This window comes from Furipterus horrens, unplaced genomic scaffold, assembly GCF_987537825.1.
Source record: "Furipterus horrens unplaced genomic scaffold, mFurHor1.1.pri manual_scaffold_3, whole genome shotgun sequence".
NCBI lineage: Eukaryota > Metazoa > Chordata > Mammalia > Chiroptera > Furipteridae > Furipterus > Furipterus horrens.
In genome coordinates, this window is record NW_028327173.1 from 13,166,865 (window position 1) to 13,189,972 (window position 23,108).

A 23,108-nucleotide genomic window follows, 5' to 3' on the forward strand; every position below is an offset into this window, starting at 1 on the left:
CAGTGGTTCCTGAGCCCAGGGAGCCCAGGGCTGGGGAGCAGGGCTCGCTTCCGCTGGCTGCCTAGGGCCACCCTGACGTGGCTGTATCCCCACCCAGGTCCCAGCAACCGACAGGATGAGTCAGTCATGCAGTCTGCCAGGTGAGCCTCAGCGGCACACAGCTGCTGGAGTCAGGTGGAGCTGAGCCTGCCACACCTCCAGAGGGGACTCTGAGGAAGCTCTGAGCCCCCTGCTGACTCCCCGCAGCCCAGCCACTTCAGTAGGAGCAGCGGGGCCCAGAAATGCCAGTCCACAGCCCTGCTGCATAAGCCTCTCCACCTCCTGGGGGCGCATCTCAAAGGGAAGGTCTTGACCCAAAAAGAGGGACGTGGTGACAGTGGCATTTCCAGGCTGTGGCATCAGTGTGGGGAAGGTATTCCCAGGCCCTCACCTGCTGTGTGACCATAAGTGACACACTCCTCTCAGCCTCAGTGTTCATAAAAATTCATCATAGAGTCTGGGCAGTTACTAGTTATTTACTCAATAAATTATTCACTATTCATTAATTCATGGTAAACTTTGGCTCCCCAAGTTAGAACCATGTTGAGTATTTGTTGAATAGGTGAGCGACTCAGTGGAGGTTGGCAGTAGGGAGGTATTGAAGGTTTGTGAGCAAGGGAACAGCCTCAACACAGCTTCCTATGGACTGCAAGGCGTGCTAACGTGGGAGAGACTGGAGACAAGGGATTAGGGAGAGGTCTACAGAAACAGTCCAGGCAAATCTCATTGTGGCTACCATGGCAACTCCTCGTTGAGACCTACTATGTGCTGTTAGCTGTTTCAAGTATATTATACCCTCACTACAATGCTAAAAGGTTGCCATTATTTATCCCCATTTTTACAAGTGGGAGAAAAAGAGGTGAAGCCACTTCCCCTAGCAAGTGGGTGACAGAGCCAGAATTTAAAGCTCATGCCCTTGACTGAGCAGAGCCAGTGCCAGTGGGATGCCCAGGGGCCAGTAAGTCCTGGAGTTGAAGCCCAGGTGAGGGTGGGCCCTCTTGGCAGTGGGGGCCACTGCCTGGGCATGGCTCTGTTTGCTGAGGGGAGGTTGTTGACCACGATGAAGCTATTCAAGTGGTGTCCTTGTCTGTCCTCTTGTCAGGCCCCCAGGCTCAAACAATCGTCACTGCAGGTCAGCCTGGTAGCCGCTCCCTAACATGCTCCCCACTTCCAGAAGGCTCTCAGCGTCAGTTTCCCCATGCCCAGGTGCCCATCTCACTCAGGACTCTCCATATTGGCACAGGCCTAGGGAGGTGTCTGAAGACAAGGGGGCTCTGGCTTCCACCCAAGACCCAGCCTCCCGAGGCCCTCAGCTCTCCAGTTCGTAGCTGGCCAGAGTCCTGCTCCTTATAGGCAATGCCCCACACGCCATCCCTCACCCTGCCCAGGCAAGTCCATGTAAAAGGTCATGCTGAGGTCCTAAAGGGCAGGAGGAGGAAAGGAATCCAGGATGAGGACAGAACAGAAACTTAGAGGCTCTGGGCCCTGCCTTCCCTCATCCTCCCAGCCCTGAGGGATGGAAGGCCAGTCGTAACAAAAATCACAGGCGACGTGTGCCTCGCATGACCTTATTGAATCCTCAGAGCTCTCCCATGAGACAGGTACTCAGAAATGGCAGACTTTACATTTGAGGAAACTGAGGTTCATAAAGGTTCATTAACTTGCCCAAGGTCATACAGTTCAGGAGGTAGAGCAGGACTTTGAACCCAGATTTGTCACTCCAGGGCCCAAGATCTAAACGAGCAGCCAGCCCTTCGGACCCAGCCCATCCCACTGGACAGATAATCATCATGGTAACAGCAGCAACTGCAGCTAACGCTGATGCAGAACGGATGTACCAAGTGCAGGCTTGGCTTCAACTGCTTCCCTTGTATTAACTCATCTAAGCCTCACCTTTCAGAGGAGGGAATGAAGACACAGAGAGGTTACGCAATTTGTCCAAGGTCACACTGACAGTGAATGTAAGTGAAATACAGAGGATCTGAACCCCCGATCATCCAGGTCTAGATGCTGTGCCCTAACGCTACACTAGACTGCCTCTTAGTAAATAGCAATTTCTCAATAAACACTTTTGAAGGAATGAATAAACTCAGTCTCTCGCCTCCCTCCCCACCCCTCTAGCCTCCTCCTTCTCCTCTTAGCTTTCCTCACCTCTCCACCTTTCTCAGCCATCCCTCCCTCCCCTTCTGCTTCTGGCCTCTACAGACCTCCTCCAAGGTGGTCACTCTCCTTCCTATTCATGAACCTCTCCGTCTCTCGCCCCTCTCTCCTATCCCACCCTTGCCTCCTCCTGGTCTCCACCATTCCATTCATATGAGGTTTCCCAAGCCTCTGCCCCTCCCCGCTTCTCTGACAGCCTTCCTGATGCTACGGCCTGGCCCAGCTTAAAATGCTTTGCATTCTTCCTGCACACGTAGCAGCTGGCAGGTGCCTGGAGCACGCCTTCCCCCAACAGGAGCACAGTCATGTATCTGCACAGCACTCCACAGTTTACGCAGGCATTGCCTCAAGGGATCACCACCGCAGCTTGGTGAGGTTGGATTATTACTAACCTTTTCCCAAATAAGATAGCTGAGGTTCCGAGGGGTTAAGTGACAAGCCCAAGGTCATACCAGGGAAAGGGCAGTGCCAAGGTCTGACTCCAGCCCCAGGTTCTGTCACTAGACATGTCACAGCTGCTCTCAGCCCAGGCCCTCAGTCCTGCCGCATAGCCTCGGCCCCGGTGACCTCCCCATCCTGGCTCCTGCAGCCCCTGCCAAGCATCTTCCCTAGGTCCAGATTAATCCTGCCCTGTTTGGCCTGGACATGTGCCTACAGGTACAGAGGACACCTGGACACAGAGAAGAGGTGACTTGCTCAAGGTCACAGAGAAAGCAGGAGCCAACCTGGAGTTGAGGCCAGTCACACTCCTGGGTCACCTTCAGGCCTGCAGATGCATGGCCACCAGCCAGCTGGCCCCAGCTCCGCCCCCTGCCCCCTCAGCACCCATCTCTCCCAGGGAATGGGTACAGGAGGGGTGTGGGGGCAGGGCCCAGTGGCTCAGCTCCTGAGTGGGATGGGCCAGGCAGGAAGCTGCTGCTGCCGACAGCTCCCAGGTTTCTTGGCAACTGTCACTGCACCTCCTCCCCCTCCCTTATCTCCACATCAAGGTAACAATAATAATCTCACCATCGTGAGTACAGCTCTTTGTACTTTTCAAAAGCCCTTTTTATCCGTTCACCCCTGGGAGACTCACCGGAACTGGATCCGGAAATAAGGCAGTCGCTAGAATCCCCAATTCCCAGAAGGGTAAACTAAGGCTCCAAGAGGTTAAACTACCACCTTGAGGACGCCCAGCAAGGTGGGGGCAGACTGGGGGATTAGTCCAGGGTTCCAGATGCCACACTGGCATGGGGGCATCTCAGGGAATTTCCACACTCGGCAAATCGCAGGTCAGACCCAAACACAGCAGGGGAGATAGGGGGACAGGGGACACTGAGCACAGGTGACCAGATGCCTCCTTGATTTGCTTCCCATCTGTTAACCAGCTAAAGAGTTGGAGGGAAGGTCCTGTCTTTTTCTCTCATCTGCAGAATAAGAGATAGTGTAGCCACCCCACAACGGTGCTGTGAGCCATGGAGTACGGCAAGCCCTCTAGAAGTGACCGCTGCTGTTATTACTATGATGAGCCACTCTCGTGGAGAACCTCAGCCTCTTAGGACACCAGAGTGGGGATTGGACTGTCCTGGGGATAGGACTTGGCCCTTTGTCCATCTAGAAATCACTGCTCTGGATGGAGGTCCTCAGGTGGGTCTGGCTGCTGCTGACTCCCAGCCTCATCTACACACACACACACAGCCCCTTCCTGTCCTGCCCCACATGCCTTGTCCTAGCCTGGCTGGGCTGTGGGCAGTTTTCCCAACAAAGCACACCGTTTCACACTGCTGAGCCTCTGCACAGGCTGGACCCTCTGCCAGGGCTCCCTCTGCTTTCTTTTTCTGCTTGGTGAACTATTCATGCTTGAAAATTCCACTTCAATGGGTGAAACGCCAGTGGCCAGAGCAGGTGACATAGGACCACTAAGTCAGGAAGCCTGTGACAGAGAGCAGGAGACCTGGACAAGGTGCTGGGCAGCACCCACACAGGTTGGAGAACCAGACTCAGGTGGTTGGGACAGCAGTGAACATAGAGCTGAGAAGGATTTGGGGGGACTAGCCCAGGACAGGGGGCTGAGGAGTCCAGACCAGACCAGTGCTGGTCCCCAGAGGTCCATGAGACCAACTGGTTCTACCAACCCAATGATTCATGGAGGGGGAGAGGGAGAGGCAAAGACCTCAAAGTAAGAAGAGGGTGCAGAGGGCTACTCCTACAGACCCCAAACCCCCTGAGGAGAGGCCCCTCTGGCTAGGGCTGGGGAGCTCCCTGGGTCTCCCAGTCATGGTTTCAGCTCTGATGGGATACTAATCTGAAACCAGAGACTAGAGGCTCCCTGGAACTACCCTTCCCCAGGGGCCACAGAGGCCCATTGTCTCCAGAGCCTAAGCCTCTGGCACTGCCTCCCTGCTTGCCCCTGGCTCTGCCAAGGTGCCAGGGAAGGTGGCGAGGGGCAGCCCGGTGAGTGAATTTCTGAAGCTAGGCCCAGGGAGTTTGGCCCCTCCTCCCAGGCCCACAGGGAGGGACGGGGGTGGGACACAGGCATGGCCACCCCTGGCTCTCTTTTCCAGGCACCTTTGACCTCCCCCAGGACTGAGGAGGCAGCGAGGGGGCAGGGGGAGCCAAGCACTGTGACGTCATATAATCCTGCAACAACAGCCCTGACTGAAGGCTGCTCCTGTCTTCACCCCATTTCAGAGATAAGGAAGTGAAGGTTCAGTGAGGTTGCAAGACGGGCCCTGGTCTCAGAGCCATTGAAGGGTTGAGCTGGCAGGGTCCCCCTTGGATGCAAAAGAGGGCCTCAGGCTGGGCAGAGGGGAGAGCTGGAAGGTGGCACATGGGCCCTCACCCTCATCCTGAGCTGGCTGTGCGCCGAGACACCCGGATCCCGGAGCTGGGCCAGGCAGCGGCCTCCTGAGCAAACAACAGGTTGGCAGCCCTGAGAGGAGGTCATGGGATTGGCCCCCACCCAGCGGCACAGCACCTGGGGACCCGACCTCCCATTCACCTGCTCCCTGCCCAGGTGGCCTGAGCCCTGCTGCTGCCGAAGTCTGACCCTCCCTGCCTCCCAGGGGACAGACTCCTCCCTGCACTGGGGACCGGGGGGAGGAGTGACACTGAGATGACCTAGCCATTAGACGACCTAGTTATTACCTCTTTTCAGGTACTAACATCTGTTTACCCAGCCTGGTACTTCAGTTTACAAACTGCGTTCCCTCTAGATCCTCTCAGCAGCCTCGCAGGGAACCTAAGTCAGGTAACGTTATCTCCATTCTACACGGAAGAAAACTGAAGCTGGTGACTTGTCCAAGGTACCACACCTGAAGCTCAAACCCAGCTGCTCTACCCTGTGCCACATTGGCATAGGACAGCTCCCAGCGACGGGCCTAGAACATGCCGCCCACCCTTAGAGCCCATGCGCAAGGACCTTCCTGGCGCACGTGCGCACACACACACACACACACTCACCAGGGTCTTACAACCACCTACAAGCCACCTCCCTCACTAACCTATCGGCTGCCCCCCGTCCCCTGCAGCCAGGGGTCTCCCTCCTCTGAACTCCAAGCATTCCTTCACTCCCTCACTCCATGATCCACCCACTCCCCCATTTGCCCTTCATTCCTGTGGTCAGTCACGCATGCAGGACACACGTCCTGACTCCTGCTCTGGGCTGGACAATGGGGCTGGGTGCTGGCATCAGCGGCGGGTGAGTCAGGCCTCCCCCACCTCAAAGCAAAAGCCCCAGTGACACGGGGCCAGACTTTCCTAGCTGTTCCTGGCATTCCTAGAGCCTGGCTGCTCAGACACTGCACCCTCCGATGCTGGGCCTCGTTGACTCCATCCCTCTCCCTCGCTAGCCAGTGGGTTTGCCGGGCTGGTGAGCAGAAGTTCCTGCCAGGCCAAGGTGTAACTCCCTTGGAGAGGGACAGGGTCACTGTCTCCTAACCAAAGCCGACAAGGAGAAGCCTTGGGACTTAAACTGGATGGTGCTGAGGTCCGGTTCGGACATTCTGCAGGAGGGTGAGTGGGAGCTGAGTCTGCCAAGGACTGGATGAAACCTGGAACCCTGGAGGGCCTCCTCTGCCTGGCAGGGGCTGCGGAGGGAGCCTCAGACTCCAAGCTCCTTCTCTTCCCTGAGCCTCAGCTTCCTCATCTGAGAAATGGGATAGTAATACCTACTTTGCAGGGTTATTGTGTGCAGTAAATTAGATAGTGTATGTATGTACAATTTGGCTAGCTGAGAGTGAGTACAGTCATGTGCTAGATAATGTTTTGGTCAATGACACACCTCATATACGATGGTGGCCCCACAACATTAGAGCGGAGCTGAGAAATTCCTGTCACCCTGTGATGTCATAGCAGTCTTAATGTTGTAGCACAACACATGACTCACATATTTGTGGTGATGCTGGTGTAAACAAGCCTACTGCCCTGCCAGTCATATAAAAGTACACCTCGGAGTTATGTACGATGCACAACCTTTGGTAATGGTAATAAGCGACTGTTACTTTACTTACTATTCTATACGTCGAGACATTATTTCAGAGTGTTCTCTTTCTAGTTACCTAAAAGAAAGTGTGCTGTGAAACAGTATGCCATGGTAGGCCAGCAACAGCCTCACACACCTTGTGTTGACCACATCTCTTGATTGCATCATTTTCTCTTGTGCTTGATTTAATCTCACATTGTTCTACAAAGTTAGTGTCCTCTAGTGCACAGTGTTTATGAAGTCTACAGTAGTGTCCAGCAATGGCCTAGGGCTTCACACCCACCACTCACTGACTCTCCCAGAGCGACTGCCAGTCCTGCAAGCTCGTTGTTAAGTGCCCTACACAGGTGTACCACTGTTTATTTTTTATACTGTAATTTTCCTGTACCTTTTCTATGTTTAAATATATTTAGATAACACAAATACTTACCACTGTATTACACCTGCATACGGTTCTCAGTATAGTAACATGCTGTACAGGTTTGTAGCCTAGGAGCAGTAGGCTAGACCAGAAAGCCTAGGTGTGTAGTAGGCTCTACCATCTAGGTTTGTGGAAGTGCATTCTATGATGTTTGCACAGTGACGAAATCAGTGAATGATCCGTTTTTCAGGAAATATCCCTCTTGTTAAGTGGCACATGACTGTATACAGTAGCTGTTCAATAAATCATGGGCTCCTGCCTGGAGAGGTATAACGTCAGAGTTGTGGGCTCTGGAGCCAGGCTGCCGAAGTTTGTATCCTAGCTCCGCCACCTAACAGCTGTGTGACCTCGAGCAAGTTACCTAACCTCTCTGAGCCTCAGTTTCCTCATCTATAAAATGGGATAGCAGTGCCTGCCTCGAAGAGATGTTGTGAGGGTTAAATGAATTGACACAGTATGAACAGCAACCTTGTGCTCTTCCTGGCCCTCCCTTCTCTCTTCCTTCCTTATTTTCTTTCCTTTTCCGCAGGCTGCTAAGGAGGGAGACAGGATTCCCAGGTGAAAGTTGTGAGAAGCTAGACTAGAGTACAACACAAGAATCAATGTGACGGAGCTGTCCAAGAGAAAACCACCTGCCCTGTAAGTCTCTCAGCAACCTGTCACACAGAGGCAGACAGAGCTTCTCGGGGACCTAGTGGGGGGACACTAAGGTGTAGGGACAGAGTAAGGGGAGCGTGGGCTTAAACAGATGACCTCCTAGGAGCCCTCCACTTCTGGAACCTGTGGCTCTTGATGACTCTAGGGTCCCTGTGGTTGAGGACAGAGGCGTGGAGAGTTCTCATTATTTTGAGGAAATGGATTTTCCCAGGGTTGGCGGGGGCGCACGGATTGCTATAACTGCAGGGTTGTTTGGCCACCCCTATTAGAGATGAACACATGCATCGGCCCAGCAACTCCACTCCTAGCCATTTATCCTCTAGAAATACACAAATGCACAAAAATATATAAACAGAGAACATCCATTGCAGCAGCGTGTGCAATGGTTAAAGTCTGGAAGCCACCCACGACGTTCATTCAAAGGAGGCTGGTTAAATACATCAAGGTACATACAAACCATGAAATGCCATGCAGTGATGACAAAGGAGTCTCCAGTCCTGACAGAAAAGGGGGTTTGAGGCATCATGGTTTAGTGAAAAAAAGCAAGTTGCGCAACAAAAATCTCACTTGTAAAATTTTAAAATCACATGTAAAAGTTCACGTGGCTTACCCCTGGGAAACAGGACCCTGAGGAACTTCTACCTTTTACAGAATATATTTTTCTGCGTTGTTTGAATTTTTACAATGAGCACTGATTATTTTTGTAATCGGAAAAAAAAATAAAGATTTCTTAAAAGTGAACATTCACTATGAGTCAGCTCTCTGAGTAGCTAACTCCTTTTCCTTTCTCAGTCATCTGGGGAAGGAGGTATTATTCTTTGCTCCTTATTCCAAGGAGGACACGCTGACACTGGGGAGGTTAAAGAACATGGCCGAAGTCCCCCGGCCAGGAGTGACAGAGCTGGGCTGTACCCCCAGTCTGGCTGGCTCTGAAGCCCACACTCTCTCCCCTAATTAGGCAGCCTGCTCTGAGGGTCAGGAAAGAGAAGGCAAGAGCAATGCAGCCCGGGCAGCTGGGCACAGGGCTGTGCTCTCGGACCTCACCTGTCACATCCTGGGAGCTAGGCCAGAAGAGGTTAACATGTGGGAGGCTAGAGCTGTCTGCCTCATTTGCAAATGCAAATGCAGGCTCTGCTCTGGCCTTCAGCTCCATGCCCTGAGCTGCCCCAGGCTAGCAGACTGGCAGGTGACCAGCCCCACCCTTGGCACTCCCCCCCAAGGCTACAGGGTCACTAGGCAGGTGGGTACGCACTCACGAGGGCCCTAAATAACTTTCCATGTTGATCAACCTGTTTCTGGAAGAATTTGGCATTGAAAGTCACTTGCCACCTTCTCCGCGAAAGCCTGGAAAGATGACAAACACAGCTGAATGTGCCCAAGTCCGGATGGACCAGTAACCAGGTCTAGAAGTCATGTGGACCTGAGTTCAAATCCTGACTCTAGCTGTGTGGCTTGAGGCAAGTCACTTCACCTCTCTGAGCATCCATTTCCTCAGCTGTGAAATGGTGTTGATAATTCTTCCCTGCAGGGTTGCTAGGAGATTCAGTGAGAAAATGCATGTGGAAGTACTCCCTGAGCTAGAAGTCCCCTTTCACATGCCAGGGAGTGTTATGATCCTGCACGTGTGTGTATGTGGCAAGTGCACATCTGTGCAGATGAGAACAGACCAAAGGTCGCTCCTGGCTGGAATGGAGGTCCCTGCCCTGCAGAAACAGCAAGCAGGTGGAGCAAATGTCTGACACTTTTGCTGGCAGCCAGCACCAGGTCTTCTGCAGCTCTCCCCGGTGGTGAGAGAGGGTGTGTGACTGTGGGTGAGGATATAGAAGGGAGGCCTGGCAGGAACGTGAAACGTGGGTGGGAGAGCAAGTGCTCATGTCTGGGGCGTGCGTGGGTGTGTATGTGAGCATGTGTTACCTATCACGTCAACCACCTGCCTAAAAGCCCCCCAGTGGCTTCTCTCTGCACGAAGGACGGAGACTCACGTGGCCTGTGAGAACCTGTCCCACCTCCACGCCTCTGCACACACTGTACCCTCTCCCTGTTACACTCTCCCTTCCCACCCACCCACATCACACCTCACGTGCTACACTCTTAGCCAGTCTTTCTAGGGCCCCCTCCCCAGACTGGGTCAGGCTGCCCCCATCCTGACCAGCTTTCCCAAAAGCCTGTGTTGGGCCATCATCAATTTATCAGTTTGGTTTGCACATGGCCTGGTGTGATTATTAGATCACTAAAAGGCTCTCCCATTAGAAATGGAGCTTCCTGAGGTGAGGACCAGACCTGTTAGGGGGCCTGGTACACAGCCAATGCCCAGCCACGGTCTGCTGCCCGAGTGACCGTGTGTGTATATAACTCCATGTTGGTGATAAAGCCGTCTGTTCGAGAGTCCTGTCTATGAGTGTGAGTAGGGAAGTGTGTGTGTGTGTGTGTGTGTGTGAGAGAGAGAGAGAGAGAGAGAGAGACAGACAGAGAGAGAGGGAGAGAGAGAGAGAGGCAGAGAGAAAGAGAGAGCACTTACTGGGGGTCTTCTCAAGAACCCCCAGCCCTGCGGGAGGGCCAGGGCTGGGAAAGGCTGATACATTCTGTGGCTGATGCTCAGGCTGGCTGGGGTGAGAGGGAGAGCAGGCAAAAGTTCCCTCACCCGTCTCCCCTAAGCCCCTCCAAAAAGAGTCAGGCCCAGACTCCCCGTGTCAGACTCCAGAACGCCTCTGGGCAGTGGGGCCCGGCCAGGTGGGTGCAGGCTTGCAGTGGGCTCCCCTCCCCCTACCAACTCAGAGGCCAGGCCTTCTACCTGCAGAGCCCGTGTCCCCCGAGGCCCCGCCCAAGCCTGGTTTTTCACCTGACCACAATGCCCACCCCCTCCCCCAGGCCTGCCTCATGAGCAGCAGTTCCTGATCTGGGAGAAGGTGGGCCTCCAACCTTCCTGCTGCTCAGCCACCTTCCACCAGCTGCCAAGAGATGACCTGGAATGTTCCAGAACTGGAGGGGGAGAAAAGAATCTTGTCCTTACCTCAGGGCCTTTACACTTACTCTGCCGTCTGCCTGGACCACCCTTCCCACAACCAGCTCCTTCCCACTCAGGCCTCAAAGAGGCCCTCCTGATATCCTTTCCAAAGGCAGGGCTCTTCTCACCCACCCACCCGGTCACTCACTACCCATCACCCATCTGAAACTGCCTTATTAATGTGTTAGCCCATTTTGCATATGCTTCTGCACTGGAAAGTAATCTGCAGGAGGCCAGGAACCACATCCATCAGATTTACTGCTGTGTCCCCAGTTCTTAGACACTACCTGGCATATGGTAGGGACTCGATAAATATTTGTTGAATCAACATATGGCCAATGGAAGCCTTGAAAGAATCCCATGAGGTGAATATTGTCCCTGTTTACAGGTGTGGAAACTAAGGTTCAGAGAGGTTAAGCCGCTAGTCCAAGGTCACAGAGCAAACAGTAAGACCAGGTAGGTCAAGATTAGAAACTATCTGACTCTACTAGAGTCCTAATGTATCAGTGTTTTGCAGCCAATCTTCCCATTTTATAGGCGGGAAAACGAGCCTCAGAGAGACATGTTTCTCCAGGTCACTCGGGCCTAAAATGTTTCTTCCCTCCTGCAGTACATGGTCTGAAACAGCCGCATTGTTATGCTAGGCCCGCCCTTTAAAAGTACCTCCTTACTCCTCTCACTCACCCTGAGGTGGGAACTACTAATAACGCCGTGGCACAAAGGAAGATGCCACCACCGCCACTCAGCCAGGGGAGGTACACCCCAAGGTCACCTGGCCAGGCCTCAGAGCAAGCCTATCTGGCTGCAAAGCCAGTGTTCTCAGGGCCAGTGTCAAGGTCAGTGCCCAAGGCCAGAAAGCATGCTCATATGTAAGCAGGTCTTACCTCAGGGCAGGTGGTGAGCTTCCAGAGGGCAGAGTCCACACACTGAGTAATTCTGTCCCCTCTACGAGGCCCAGCACATAAGATGATACCACCATAACTGTGATGGCTGGCATCACTCTGTGCCGGGCCCTGGATTGAGGTACAAATTACCTCATTTAATCCCCACAACAATCTACAGGCTGGTACTTTTATTGTCCTCATTCTACAGGTGAAGAGACCAAGATCCAGAGAAGTTAACCTACACTGTATACAGCACTGGACTGATAGAGAGTAAGGAAAACTGACGTTGGTATTTGAACTCAGTTCTGTCCGGAAACAGAACCCAAATCCTGCCATGTGCCATGCAAACAAAGGGACCTGAGCCGGAGCATCACCCGGATAGAGAGGCGAGCAGGTCCAACCAGGCTGGCAGCCTTAGAGCTGCAAGAGACCAGAAGGGCCATCTATGCCTCTTCCCTGTGCCAATGGCGGGCATGGGGAGACTGCCCAGAGATGGGGACTCACTTCCCAAGATCACCCCGGAAAAGAGTGGAGGTTCCAGGACCAAAAGCCCTCTGGAGGGGATCTTCTCTTGTCATGAACTAGAGGGGTGTTTTCCTGGAAGAGGAGATCCTCTCTGGTCTTGGGTCTCTCCCAAGAGTTCCCTCCCCCCAAGGATGTGGCATCTCCTGGCCTACAGGAAGATAGGAAGAAATAAAGGGGCTTCAAGGCTTGCAAGAGCTGAGCTGAATAGAGAATGAAAAGGCGGGCAGGCTAGGACCAGTGACTGTTTAGACCAGAAAGAGCAGACTTGGGGAGATGCTGTGTAATTTCTATCCTTATCTCATTGTAGGGCCATTGTCTGGGGCAGGCGGCGGGAGGGGTGGGTGGGCAGGAGACCCAGGGGGTGCATCTAGGCTCTGGCAGTGGGCTCCAAGTAAGGGAGAACTTCTGATATCCATCTGAGCTGCCCACCAATGGAATGGGCTACTTTTTAAGCAAGGGCTAGTCAAGGAGCTGCTGAGAGGTCATGATGGTATCAACTAGGAAGAGTGGGTTTCAAGAGGTCCATGAAGTTGCTGAAAATAAAGGTGCACATTTCTTAGGAGACCCAAAGGCTTCTTCCAATACTCAAATGGGTCATGATCCAAAGGACGGATTCCTTGCTAAAGGGAAGCCAAAGGAAGGTAATTCAAAGGTCCCTTGCCTTTCCAAAGATTGAGGCCCAAATTCTCTAATTTTAAGATTTTACAAGCCAGGACTCTAAGATTCAGTGGTTCTGCATGTCAGTCACTGACATGATATACAAATTCCTACTCTGCCTACAAGACCCGGATCAATCTGGGCCCTCCCTTCTCTCTAAACCCACCTCCGACCTCACTCTCCCTCATCCCTTCAGCCACACTGGCCTCATCCCTGCTACAGAACAAACTAAGCTTGTTCCTGCCTCAGGGCCTTTGCACCTGCTGTTCCCTCTGTCAGGACAGCCCCTTTGCCCCTGCTAACTCTTCCTAGAGCCAGGTCGTCTCATTCTTCAGGTTTGGGTTCCAATGCTATTTCCTCAAAAGGCCATCTATAACTTCCTCTGTCATCCGCCATCCCTATAGCTTAGGGTAAGGTACAAACGGGAACCTAGTTGCTTAGCTTCAAATCTCAGTCTTGCCGAGAGACCTTGAATGGGTTAGTTAACCCCTCTGTGCCTTAGTTTCTTCAGCCCTAAACCAGGGATAATAACCACCTCATGAGGTGGTCGTAAGGGTTAAATCCATGAATATATGAAAGGGCTTTGGAACACAGCCCAGCACACAGTAAGCTCTAGTATGTACCCTTGCTTTAAAATTCAGAACAACTATTACAGTTTGTTTTCTTGCCTATTTATAGATCTATATACTCCCTGTGTTGTAGATGAGGAAACTAAGGCTCGAAGAAATGAAGTACTAGCCAAACCAAGCTCTCCGAGGATAGGGGCCGTGCCAGCTTCATTTTCCACTGAATCCACAGTCCCTAGAACTGTGCCTGGCACACAGCAGGTAATCAGTAATTACTTACGGCTGAATGGTGAATTCATCACCATGACTCTGAGGTGCTGTGCAGGTAGAAGCCTATGCACTTAAGATTCGATTTCAGCCTGCCTCTGCCCACCCTAGTCCCAAATGACCCCCAGCTCAATTAAGGTCCCAGGCTCTCTTAGAAGTGGCTGCTGGAACAGGCAGGCTAATGAGGTGGGGACCAGAATCCATGCCTCTGTCCCCAGTGGGACCCCCTTACTCCAGCTGGCCAGGAGCTGCCTTGGCGTTGGCCTTGGGGGATCCCTGCCCAGAGGTATGGTGGCAGGTGTGGGCTCAGGAAGCAGCTGCTAGCTCCCTCGTTCTGTGCTCTGCCAGCAACCCGCCAGGGGCCTGCCCAGCAGATGCATAATAGATGAGGAGGCCCAGCGGGCTGCGCCTGCCTGGCATTTCAGAGCCACTAATGAGGCCAGCCTCGTGCTTCCTGCAGTGGCACACAGACCCCCAAGGCCTCTGGTTCAGTGATTTCAGAGAAAAGCCACCTGAGGACAGTGGCCGCCCACCCAAGCTCCCCACTCATCACAGGCAGCATCCAGAAAAGCAAGGGCTAAAGATATGGGCTCAGGTGGGCTGCCCCGCCAGTCTTGGGTCACTATTCATGGACTGTGTGTCCTTAGGTGACACAGGTCCTTTCCCTGAGCCTCAGTTTCCTCATCTGTAAAATGGGGATGTATCTCGTAACAGTCTCTACTTTTTAAAGCTGCAATAAGGATGGAATAAAATAATTCAGATGAAGTGCTCGGTACAGGGCCTGGGACCCAGGATATGCTTCATGTATGGGAACAACCAGTACCATTACTGTCAAGGGGAGATATCTCACCAGATGGGCCTGCGCGGTGGGACCCATGGGGCTGGGCAGTGACTGCTGTTATGGAGGTACTCGGAGCCAGCTCACTCTCCTCTTCCCTTACCCCTTACCCAGGACTTCCCTCATTTCTGTGCCTTCCTCATCTCTGGCCAAGGGAAAGAGAAAGAGAAAATTCTGGATTCACATCCAGCCCTCACCAGCTCTGTAACTTTGAGCCACAGCCTTCACATTCTCGGTCTTGGTTTTGGTCTCTAAAATGGGAACACTAAGGCCAACTTGCAGGACTTCCATCACAACTTAATGAGATGACCATAGTAAAATGCCCAGCACACTGTTGGCATTTAATCCTTGCTGGGTCCAGCTTCCTCTTCCAAAGCTCCCAGCTTTAAGGTCAAACTTGACTCTCCCCTTCCCTGGGTATTTCTAGAACCCCCTCCCCCCATTCCAGTACAACTGCACCTAGCCATTCCCCTACCCTGGCACCACTCCTTCTCTCCATCGTTTGAATCCACCTTAAATATCCAGCCCCCATTAGGGCTGCAAAACTAGAGTCACCCACTGTCCCACCGGCTCCTAATCCTCATGCTGGGCCTCATTCCCTTGACTTCTGCATACTTGTTCTGAGCTCCCCTACTGTAAAGAACCTGCGTATGAGGTACAGGGAGTAGGGGAATCCAGACATGTTCACATCTGGCCTCTACCAGCCCTCACTGCTCCCCTGACCCAAGTCCCCATCTCTTAATCCTTTTTTAAAGGGATGGGGAAAAGCACACCTCCTCCAGGAAGCACTCCCAGCTTCCTTAATAAAGTTTCACCTGTTCCACTCTCTGGACACATTCAATTCGATCCCAGAAATATTCATTAAGCATTTACTGGGTTTGGGTAGCTGTTCAAGACTGTGTGGAGGACAGAGAGATAAGAAGAGCACAGCCCAGCTTTTATGGGACTAGTGCTGGAAAATGGGCCTAAGTAAAAACTCAAGCAACCCCTGCTTTCAAGGACCTTAGAGCCTGTCCTGGACTGCAGTGTAATATAGATACATTCAACTCAACTGATGTCAGCTCCCTGAAAGGTCTGATTCAACAAAATCTTATTGAGCATCAAGTGGGGCTCAGGGAAGGGAAGTGACCTGCCCAAGGTCACACCACTAGTATGTGGCAGAGGCAGATTCAGATCCATGTCTGTCAGACCCTGAAAGCCATACTGTTCCCACTACCCCAGGAAAGAGCACTCGTGTGCTCTACAGGCATGATAAGCAGGAGGGGAGGTGTTCTAAGGAGACAAAGATGGGGTGTGGGGGTCAGGAGAGAAAACACTCAACAAACAGTGATAAAGGCGGGCTGGAAGCATGGTGAAGACTTGTGGAGATGCAATGGGAGGGGACGACATGAGCAAAGGCGTGGAGGCGGTGCTTACTGGGGCCATATTCCCGTTGATGAGACATGTAGGGCAAGGGAAAAGTGAGTCCCAGGCTGGAAAGGGAGGTGGAGATAGGCCTTGAATGGCAGGAAATCATAATTAATAGTCAAAATGACCTGCATTTTACACTAATCATAAGCCAGGCACAGGCTGGGGGGCTAAGTAATTGGCTTCCTGAAGCGAGGGTGGGGGTGGGGGGTGCGCGCGGCCTGGGGGTTAGCACCTTGGACAGCAACAAGTCCCGGTGATTTCAGAGTCTTATTTATAGGTGTCAACTGAGGCCCAGAGAGGGAAAGTGACTTGCCCAACACCACAGAGCAGGTTACTTACTACCAGTCCTGGGCCCTCAGCTACGACTCTTCATTCAGGGCTCCCTTGAGTGGGCTGTGTGGGTCACCCTTCCATCTCCAAGTCTTCCTGCAAGTGCATCCTTCACTCAGACCCCCCACTGTGACCTGAAAGCCCTCAGACAGAGTGGGTGAGACTGGGCTCTGCAGAGTCTGGGAGATAAAGATTTAAATTCCAGCTCTGCCACTGACTAGCTGTGTGAACTTGGGGAAGTCATGTCCCCACTCTGTGCATCATGGTTTTCACCTGTAATCAGAGATTATAATCCCTAACTTGGGGATGTGGAAAAGGTTATGTGAGATGATGCAGTTCAAGCACCTAACAGTACCTGGTGCACAGCAGATGACTGACAAATGGCAATTGTTGAGATATTGTTACTAAGTCCTTGAAGGAACAGATGGCATCTTCCTCACCTCCCTCTCTCTCTCTACTCACCCTACCTCTGCTCTGGGCCTAGCACACAGTCCTACACAGAGTAGAGGCACCAACTGGGCACAGCAGCAGGACATAAGCCCAGAGAGGGAGAGTAACCGGCCCCAGGTTACACAGAGAGCATCAAAGGAAAATAAAAGGGCAGATTCCGGACCTCAGCCTGGGTACCCTATGTGCCTCCCATCCCAGATGTGGCATCCTGGGGGCAATGGTGCCAGATGGGAGCCATCCAGCAGCTGGGGGGCCCTGCAGGACCTGGGGACCCTGGCAAGCCCTCAGCAGGGGCAGGAACCAGGAGCCAGAGCTCTTGGGGGCTCTCCTGCTGGAGCTGAAGTGGCAACAGGAGCAGCCAGCAGGGCCCATGTGACGCTGGTGCCAGGAAAGCCGGAAGTCGCCGCCTGCTGGGGCCCCGGGGGTGCTGTGAATCCTGAGGTGAGGCTGCACCTCCACCCACTGCTCTCAGTGTTGGGGAAGCTGCAGGCCCAGCCGCCTCCTTCCCTCCTCCTCCAACACAGGGCAGCCTCACACTTAGGAAATGGGCTGGAGGGGAGGGTTCTGAAGGCTATGCATGGAGTGGAGTTAGAGGGTTCGGGGTCAGCAAAGAGGCAGAGGGCACCCCCAGCCCAGCCGGGAGCCACCATGAGGTGGGAAAGAAGAGAGAAAAAGGAGGGAAACACTTCCAGTGACCACCTACAAGCTGGAGGCCCTGTTCTGTTGTTTTGTTTTGTTTTCATGGCTTACACTCTGTGAGACAGGCATTTTAGTCTCCATTTCACAGATGAGAACACTGAATTTCAGAGAGGTTACTGAATTGCTGAAGGTCACACAAGCAGCAGCGGCAGAGATGACATTTAACCTGATTTGCCTGACTCCAAGGAGGAGCGTGAGCAGGAACTGTGGGGGGAGAATCAGTAGGGGCAGAGCTGGTAAGAGGGTCTGCCTAGCACGTTGCCTCAGGAGGATGGCTGGGGGTTTGGTGGGTTCTGGTCTGGCATTATACAGGGTGGTCATGGTTCGAGAGTGTCCCCAGGGTCCAGCCAGGCAGCCCAGCCCCAGGACTTACCACACACTCCAGCGTGGGGTAAAGGACTTGTCCACCCTGAAACACAGCAAGGGGGGCAACAGGTGACGGGGCAGCCCCTTCTTACCCAACCTTGCCCAGCACATCAGGCCAACCCCGCTCACCACCATTCTCCCCCCCCACCCCCCGCCCCAGAGGGAGCCTGGAGGAAGGGCATTGTCACCATGCCCCATAAGGCTGCAGGAGCCCTAATGTCAGAAGAGAGACATGGGAAGGTGTGGGGTAAAGGAGTGTGGAAAAGAGGCAGGACTGGGGACATGGGGGTAGGAAGCAGTGGCCCATGACAGGCTATGGAGTGGCAGAGGAGTTGAGGTCAGCGTGGAACAGGGGGAGAGGGACAGTGACCACAGCAGTTAGGGTCAGAGCAAGCATGTGGGGTGTGGCTGAGGCCAGCTTGCAGTGTTTCCAGACAGGACTAAAGGATGTGGGTGTTTAGGAAGAACACCCCCCCAACACATACACACAAACACACACTTCGCCAGCAGCCTGCCTTGATCTGGGAGCTGGCGCTCACTCATAGCCACCAGGGCACAAAAGCCAGGGAATCTGGGAGCAGGAGGTCCACCTGAGCTTCCTCTCCTAACACCCCCAACACACACACACACACACACCATGCCCCAAAGCAGAGCCAGATGAAGTCCTCAAGCCCCCAAAGTTCAGGATTTTCTCCCCCAACCCCAATCCTTCCAGGTCCCACTTCAGAGAGTGCATGGGCAGTGTCCCCTCTCAGACCCCCCCCATCCACCTCTGAGGGCACCCTGGGGTTGGGAGGCCCAGACAGAGCCCCACCCCCTGCTTAGCTGGGGCCAAGGGGCTCAGCAGCTGTTGGGACAACAAACAACCAGAGCCCAGCAGAGAATGGCAAAGGGGCCCCAAACCAGACTCTGCCAGCTAGGGAGCACCATCTGAGACAGGGCTGGGGTCTCCCAGGGGTCAGCTAGTATGGACTCTGCAGACAGGGAAAGGGAGGCCAGAGAAGCCAGGACTTGCCCAAGGTCACACAACAGAACCCAGCCCCGCTCTCTGGACTGCTTCTCGGTGTCAGCTGACCAGGAATCTCAGGGCTCAACCTAGCCTCTTCTCTTCACCCTGATGGCTTAGCAGGGCCTCAGACAGGGAAGGCAGTCCACCCAGCCCCTCTGCTGGGGGTCCCCTTGAAGGCTGGGTATCCACAGAGGGGAGGACCTTTGGACACACTACCCACAACTCAGGGAGCACCTAGTCTGCACCAGCAGTGTTACATGTGGGAGCCCCAACTGCTCCACTCCTGCAGGGAGGCAGGGTCTGGTGACTACTTGTCCAGCCAGGGAAGGGGGTCTGGCCCCCGTCTGTCTACCCAGTCTTCCTCCCCATTTACCAAATCTCTGCCTGGGGCAAGAATCCCCCAGCACACCTCCACACCCTCTGAAGTGGGCACCTGGGGTCAAGAAGGATAGTGACCCCAGGTTGGACCAGCCACCATTCTGACTACCGCCCCACGTCTCCAGGCCCTGGCAGCCAATAGCCCTGGCAGGAGCGGGTCCCGGAGAGATGGGGGCAGCCCAGGAGCGGGGGGGCCGCTAATGGCTTCCAGGTTCGTTTCTTCCAAAGCCTCAATGAAGGGGTCCTGCTGATTCAGCGACCAAGTGGAGGCCCCTCGAGGGCTTTCCTGATCTGCCTCCAGCCACCCCCACTATACATGCACCCAGGAGTGCACACACACAGGCCCAGCTTCCTGTGCACATTCCAGGCACATGCATAAGCACCGTCACGCACTTGGGACACAACCACAGAAATGTTCACAACCCCACACGTGCACATGGACACCAACCACAACACACAGGAACACACACAGACTGATCAACACTGCACGTTGCTCACTGACATCAAACCGCTCGCCTCACACAAGCACAAATTCACAACTAGGCACAGAACCACCTGAACCGAAGCCGGGGCCCGGGCGGCCGTGTGCACACACGTACACACGCGCTCGCTCCTACTGCGCAGCCCGCCCCCGGCCGCGCGCACGCGGGCGCCCCCGTCCGACGCACCTACCCTCCGTAGGCCCCAAAGGTGAAGCTGCGTTTCCGGCAGCTCATGGTGCCGTCGCCGCCGCCCGCCTGCCCATCTGGCCCGCGCCGAGCCGGAGCTGCCTTCCCCGCGCCCGGGTCACCTTGGCAACTCGGGCCGCCCCTCCCCCAGCCACAAGCCCCGGGATTGTCCGCGCCCCTGCGGGCTGCGGTCCAGCTGCCGGGGGCAGCAGCGCGCAGAAAGGGCCGCTTGTTCGCGCCGCCTTCGGGCCGGGGGCGGGGGCTTCGCTGGACTTTCCCAGCTGGGACCTCGGGGGCAGGGCCGGGCGTGTCCTCGGCAGCGGGGGCAGAAGCAAGGAGTTAGCGGGGTAGGACGAGACCGACCTTCAACCCCCAGACCAGGGGCGCACTGGGCTGCAGACCCTCTTTGCGGGGCAGCACCCTCTTCCATCCCGCCCCACAGAGCTGTTGGCGGATCTGTCCCGTTATCACGAGGGGAGAGCTCACAGCAAGCAGGTCGGGTCAAGAACTTGGAATCCAGGGTCAAATGGTCTGCAGCGTGGTCAGGTCTGTGCCTTCCCTGTGGGTACCTCAAATTTCTCACCTGTAAAATGGAACTAATCCCCCCTGCCCTGTGGTAATGGAATGAGTTAATGCATGCAGAGTGCTCAGCCCAGGCTTGCTACACAGTAAATGCTCAACAAATATCAGCTATCATACAAGAGCCCCACAAGAGGAGAGAAGCTCTGCTCAGGCAAGTAAGTGAAAGAAGGAACTTAAGTCTCCAAGAGCCCTTCTATTGCTCACTCTCTTCCCCTTCTCCCTGAGTGAGGAAGAGGTGCAAAGAGGTAGGAATGGAGATGCTCCACCCTCTTCTTGAAAATTCATCCAGCCTGGGTTCCCTCACTCAGCAACACTGGGCTCTGAGTCCTATAGTCAGTCACACATGCACTCAACAAACACTCTGAGCCTCTCCTCTGCACCCAACTCACTCAGTGCACACAGTTTAGTCCACCGCATAGGAAGCTGCCTCTCCTGCCTGCCCCAAGCAGAAATGTGTCAGGAGACAGGGGACACTGGTCCTACCCTTGGGACTCTCCCACCCCTTCCAGAATGCCCACTCTGCCCCCCAAAGAGGGAGGGGTTATTCCTCATCACCCCTACACCCAGGGAAGTTCCCAGAGCCTTGAGGTTTCCTATGGGGTTTTCTGTTTAAAAGGACTGCAGGGAACAGATGCAGTGGGGGGACAAGGAAAGAAGGAGAGCCGAGGACACGATGAGGGGGGGACAGGACCCTTTCAGGAACTGTTCCTCCTGAGCCCTGGGCCAGGGCTCCGCAAGCAGCATCATCCCCTGGGAAATGACTTGCCTGAGACCGGGACTCCACAGTTTGCCTCACCCAGACAGGGGGAGGTTATGCAGCAGTCTCCCCCTTTCAGACGAAGACCCTGGACCACACAACAATCAAGTCTCTCTTGGGAGGTCTACCCCCACTCTCCTCTCTGCTCCCACCCTGAACCCCTTCTCCTCTCTACACACTCTGGTGGGTGGAGAAGCTCTCAAGAGCCCCTTGCAGAGTTCAGACTCCCAGCAGGGCAGGTGTGATTTCCGCTCCCTGGGTTTGGTCCTCAGAGAAGGGTGTGGCTCCCTCTTAGCAGGGTGCTGTGGAGCCAGGGCTCATTCCTGGGTAGAGGGACTGCCCCGGGCAGTGCAGGAAGCCCACTCTTCACAGGGCAGATCAATAGGGCTCCAAGGGGCACTGAGGAGGGAGGAAGTCTTCCCTTCCTGAGGGGTGGTGGTGAGGGGCAGAGAGCTGGAGGGAGGGAAGGACCAGGAGCTAGGCCTGGGCCACTGGGCGCTGTGTACAGTGTCAGGCTGGGACCCAGGACTCCAGCCATATCCAGGCTGCTGCATCCCCTACAACATGGCCCTCAGTCTTGCCAGTCTGCCTTTTCAGTAGAAATGATTCCTAAGTGGGCTCTGCATGTCCACTTGGCAGCGTGGCCAAGGGGCCTCCAATGTGCCAAGTTTCCCAGCCAGGCCTGGTGTTGGGACAGTGGGCCCTTGAGAAGGGCAGTGGGGGCCACAAGGTTCCCACCAAAGACAAAGAGTCCAGTGTGGGCTCCCGCCTCTTGGTTCTGACCAGCTGCAGCTGCTTCACTGGCAAGAGCTGGGGGTGGGGGTCATGTTCCCTTAGCCAGGAATGCACAGGACGCTCCCTGGCCAGCTCCTGGTCCCTCAGGCAATAGCATAATTGAAATGCACCTTCTTAACCTGCAAGGCCACTTCCAAGAATTTAGCCTCTACATCACAGCACATGAGGCTGAAGATCCCAAGGACAAGGGACAGGGAGGCACGAGCTCCCTTCCTCCTTTCCCTCTAGCCTCTGGCCTAGAAACCACAGCCAGGCTGCCCCCAGAGACCAGGCTCTCCTTCTAGAAGGAAGCCTCCTCTTCTGGGTCTCCTAGATTTGCACCAGGGTTGTTCAAACAAGTGCCAGACTGTGTGAAGGAGGAAGGAAGGGTGCAGGGGTGGAGTGTTGCAGAATTCCCTTTCCAAGTTCACCCTGGGTTGAGCTCTGGAAGTTCTACCCACCTGCCTCCAGCTTCCACTTCCCAACCCACAGCAGGGAAATGTAAGCAAAGGGCAGACTCCTGAAAAGATCTCAAGCCTGGGATCCAAGTGGGGCTGGTGGGGTCAGTTCTTGCCAGAGTCCCCAGCAACTCTGACTGCCCCCATCATTCCCATTCAGCATATCTGTTTGGGACCTCCTAGACAGGAGACAGGGCAGTCCTGGGCTTCCTGCCTGGCCAGCAGGCACCTGTGTGTGGTGCTGTATTAATCAGTTTTCCTCCGAGAACCTCAGTTTGCTCATCTGTTAAACACCCACTCTCACCTTGTTGGATTAGAGACAAAATAATGCAAAAATGCATTTGCCTTCAGAGAATTCCATATCCACTATCTATAATCGAAGCATCATTATCCTTAGCCCATGGCCTTTCTAGCCAATCGCACCTACCTAACCACAAGATGCTGCAAACCCTGAGCACCTGGAACAAGAGTCACCTGGGTGTGTGTGTGTTAGGGAGGGGGCAGTTTCCCAGGCCCTGAGGAGGGTGGGAGAAGTGGGTGTGGCTTGGCTCCCTGAACAGCTGTCCAGTGAGGTTACTGACCCAGCCATCTCCTGTCCTGGCTCTATGACTCCTAACCTATTCAATGGGTTCCTGAGACCCTTGCCTACTCAAAGTGTCTGCATCAGGGATCAGGATAATCTGCCCTGGACAAAATGGCCAGGATAAATGCCTCCACTCAGACCAATACCTCATAGGGACCATGTGC

At 54.3% G+C, this 23,108-nt stretch overlaps 1 protein-coding gene across 1 annotated transcript in view; it reads right to left on the bottom strand.

The window, feature by feature from the left end:
* The window catches only part of RAP1GAP (RAP1 GTPase activating protein), a 62,639-nt gene that overhangs the window by 28,761 nt on the left and 10,770 nt on the right, over positions 1 to 23,108 (bottom strand).